Genomic DNA, 4,626 nt, shown 5'->3' with positions numbered 1-4,626 from the left:
TTTTGGAGATTTGGTTCATCTTGCGACACACAACAGGGGGCTGTGCTTAAAATGAAACCTATTAGGGGTCAACCCTATTAATGTCTCTGATTATCTCTGTTTTAGGAATTTGTCTGTTTTTCAGTATTACTCCGCTGCGTAAAACTTTTAATAGGGATAAGCTCAGGAGGCTGATTTTAAGGACTTAAACTATCAAAATCTGATTCAGACACTGAAAAAAAGGCCAAGTGTGTTTTTTTTTCTTTTTTTCTTTTTTTTTTTCTTTTTTTTGCAGAATTTGGTCAAAATAACAATTGTTTTCATTTGTTCAAAATGACCAAAAGTTGCTTACCTAATCTTTCTTAAGTTAAAACATTGGTATTTGGTCCACTGGTAAAAAGTCTGAAAATATGGCATCTGTTTTAAACATCTTTTGTCAACATTTTTGTTTTAGATTTGAAAGAAATTTCATTTGTAGTATAGAATAAAACAGAATGTACAACTTACTGTAAATTATTAAATAGAAACTGGAAAATATATTCATTTACATTATTCATGTTTTTTTTCTGCAAAAAAAGCAAAATAGCTAATTATTAAATAATAAAATTACATTTCAGTGTAATCTTAGATTATATACAGGTAAGTGTATAATTAGAATATGCAGTTGTGTTTCGGGTTGTGTTTAAGTTGTAATTGTGGTTTTATTCTGCAGATATTTATTTCAACTATTAAATAAAACAGTTAACATTTAGTCCTTAAAATGACTATTGGTCAAAATAACAAACAAGTTGCCACATTTTCAGATGTTTTACCAATGTAGCAAATACCAATGTTAACTTAAAGCGACTTTTGGTGAAATAACCCTAAATTTCACAACAAATAAAAACAATTGTTTTGCCAAAATTTTATTTTCTTTACAAAATGAAAAAAAAAAAAAAACTTATAACGACTATTTTATTTGAAATTTGGGGAAGGAGAATATTATATTTTTTTTATATTTTAATTTTAGGTTTTCAGTTTATCAAAAATTACAATTTACAGTTATTTTTCTGAGTAATGTGAAATTTATATGTGGTATTAATATGTAGAAAATTATTTCAAAGCGAATATTAAATTGTTCACATTTAATGTGTAAAATGACAATTCATCAAAATAGCAATACATATTTTTGAATTCAACATATTTAATTTTATTAGACTTTTTAAATAATTAGATTATTTTTTATTAGACATATCTAATAATTATAGCGAGACAACAGTAAATAGCTGAGAAGTGATTGCTTGGAAATTTAACAGAACTCAATCTGTTCTTCAGTAAAGAAACAATGTTTGGGTATGAGTAGTGTTAGCTCTCAAGGAGTGGACCATATGGAATAATCTTGGTTTTAGGGTTTTAAAGGTTTATCCTTGGTAACAGATCAGCTAATCTGTTTATTTGTCTGCATTATATCTATGAGAAGGCAGATTAACTGTCTAAATCTGTAAATATGGCTTTTTATTGCCAGCTAAAAAACATTGACTTGATACTAGACCATCATTCCTCGATTTAAAATGTCAGTCATTGCCACCTGGTCTAAATGGAGTAAAATACCATGTTATTTTTTTATTATTTGACTGCTAATGATTTGAGTACTGGATGTTTGTTTCAATATGATGAATTTGTAAGTGTCGAAATTAAGTACCTAGACCTGTTCCAGTGAACATAAGAAAGCTTGTATGTGAGCAAACGGCTACAGATTGTAGAAGTCTATTGTAGAAGTCTGTCGAAGTCAACAGGTGTTTGTTGTGATCTTGCATTCTAAGCATCAGGCTTTGATTGAATGCACCAGTGAGCACACAGTGCCATTTCCTTTGAAGGAACGTTTCTTTGAGGTTTTCCAGATCCTTATCTCTATCCACCTCACTAGCCACATGTTGGAACTCAACAAAGGCAACACAATACCAATGTTGAACAACTTACTAAAGGTAGGGACACAGCTTTTACTGCAATTTTAATAGGGTTAAAGCTGAACTGTACAATAAAATAGATCCTAGTGGAAGAGTTGAGAAACTGTAGGCAGTGTGAGCTGATGAGTGACGATGCATTTCCCCTCCTAAATTTTTGTTGTGTCATGGACAAAATATCATGTCAGACTACACATTGCTTCCCAACCAGTTATAACTTGCCACCTTTTTAATGGGATATGTGTCCATAAAGTGTTTTCAAAAGCACTGATTTATCTGCCCATCCACTTTCTTAAACCCAACCATCAGTTTTAAAAAGCGAACCAAAACAAAGAAAAGCCCCCACCTGATTTTTACCAAGTTTTCAGATTTTACCACATTTTCACCGTTATTTAATTGTTTGTTTTATCTTTTGGCTTGTTTTTGTCTTACCCTGTTCTTCACCTGACTTGAACCTCATTATTGTGGTCAACACCTCTCTGTATCTCAAGTCTGCCAACGTACATGGCGAGCTACTGAGCAAACTGGTAACAGTGGGAAAACCATCTATACGAAGGTAAGCGGTCAGCTGGTAAGTGTGAACAGGAACGCTGTCATATCTCTTTGTAGCGTTCATTTTAAATATGAAATCCAGTTATACATCATTTTGGCCACATAATTCACTATCTCCAGAAATGGATATAGGGCAACGTTTTTAGAATGAGCCTGTTGGGATTATTCATTAGCACACCATCAACATTCAAGCAGCCGAGTCATTAAAAGATTTGCAGCCAAAACACAGACTGCTATGCTGCACATTTAATATGCATGCCTCAGGCTGCATTTGACTGGCCACAACATCTGCTAGTGAGATCACAGCAATGGTAATTTTCAGTGTTGGACAGTAGCGACGCTACAAGTAGTGACACTACTAGCTTAACTACATTTCTCAGTAGCGTGGCGGTTACGTCTCTACTTTACAAATCAATAAGCTTTTCAGTGGCGAAGCTATTAGTCAAGTAGTGTAGTCGTGTCCATACACGCTACATTTACAGATCGCGAATCAATAAGTGACAGCACCAACATTCACAGAGCTGTGAGGCTGGTGTCTAGCGGTAAAAGTAAATATGGTGAGAATGAAGATTTCTTCTTCTTCCAGTTTTATGGTGGTCAACAACAAACTTTTTGGTGTGTTTTATTAAAGTTGGAGTTGAAAATTGCAGGAGTTGAACCCCCAAGAGAGCTGTGTTTTAGGTTTATCCTTTTTGGAGATTCGGTTCATCTTGCGACACACAACAGGGGGCTGTGCTTAAAATGAAACCTATTAGGGGTCAACCCTATTAATGTCTCTGATTATCTCTGTTTTAGGAATTTGTCTGTTTTTCAGTATTACTCCGCTGCGTAAAACTTTTAATAGGGATAAGCTCAGGAGGCTGATTTTAAGGATTTAAACTATCAAAATCTGATTCAGACACTGAAAAAAAGGCCAAGTGTGTTTTTTTTTTTTTTCTTTTTTTTTTTTTTTTTTTGCAGAATTTGGTCAAAATAACAATTGTTTTCATTTGTTTAAAATGACCAAAAGTTGCTTACCTAATCTTTCTTAAGTTAAAATATTGGTATTTGGTCCACTGGTAAAAAGTCTGAAAATATGGCATCTGTTTTAAACATCTTTTGTCAACATTTTTGTTTTAGATTTAAAAGTAAAATGTAAAAGGTAAAAGTAAATATGGTGAGAATGAAGATTTCTTCTTCTTCCAGTTTTATGGTGGTCAACAACAAACTTTTTGGTGCATTACTACCACCTCCAGCCTGATCTCACGAGAAAACGTAAGTATTTTATGTTTTGCCAGTTTAGTGGCTAATTCTTACGAAATGATACGATTTAAAAAGGAGGCGTGGCACCTAACCCCACCCCTAACCCCAACCGTCATTGGGGGATAAGCAAATCATAGTAAATTGTACGAATTAGATCGTACGAATTCATACGAATTAGCCACTAAATAAAAAAGTTTCGAATTGCCGTGAGATTGTGTTGCCACCTCTCACTCTTGTGACGTCGCCAACCACTTAGGCTAACATGAGATATTTGCTTGAAAGAAAGATGACTGAGGCAGAGAAGTTATTTCTAAAGGACTCCTCATGACCGTACCTCGAGAAGTATGTGTTAAGATGACACAACGTTAATTTTGATGCTTGAAAAAAACTTTAGTAATTTAAAGTAAGTATAATGTTTTTTAACTACACAAAAATGAACTATTTTATATATGTATATATATATATATATATATATATATATATATATATTAGGGATGTAACGGTATCAGAATTTCACGGTACGGTAATACCTCTGTATGAATGGCACGGTACGGTATTTATTGAATTATTTACAGGAAAAACAAAACTAATAAAAATACCCCAAAAAAAATGCCAAAAGTGTCAATGACATACAAATTAGCCATCTATCTGTAAGCTTTGAAACAGGAACTTCAATTTTTCAATAACAAAAAATTATTAAACCATGTAAAAAAATTAAGTTTCAATTTAGTAGTGTTGAAAACTCATCACATTCAACATTTAATAACTCACTCACTCACATAGATAGAGATGGGTTTTAATGAAAATTATCATATAACTATAATCTGGTAAAAGCTGGTATCTCTGAGCATTTACAATGTCCCCTGCAACAGAAAAAAAACCCTCTCATTTGGGAGGTTTCTGGGACAGA

The sequence above is a fragment of the Danio rerio genome, chromosome 5 (genome assembly GCF_052040795.2).
Source record: "Danio rerio strain M-AB ecotype USA chromosome 5, GRCz13ab, whole genome shotgun sequence".
Classification (NCBI taxonomy): Eukaryota; Metazoa; Chordata; class Actinopteri; order Cypriniformes; family Danionidae; genus Danio; species Danio rerio.
Note: the sequence above shows the minus strand (reverse complement) of the source record.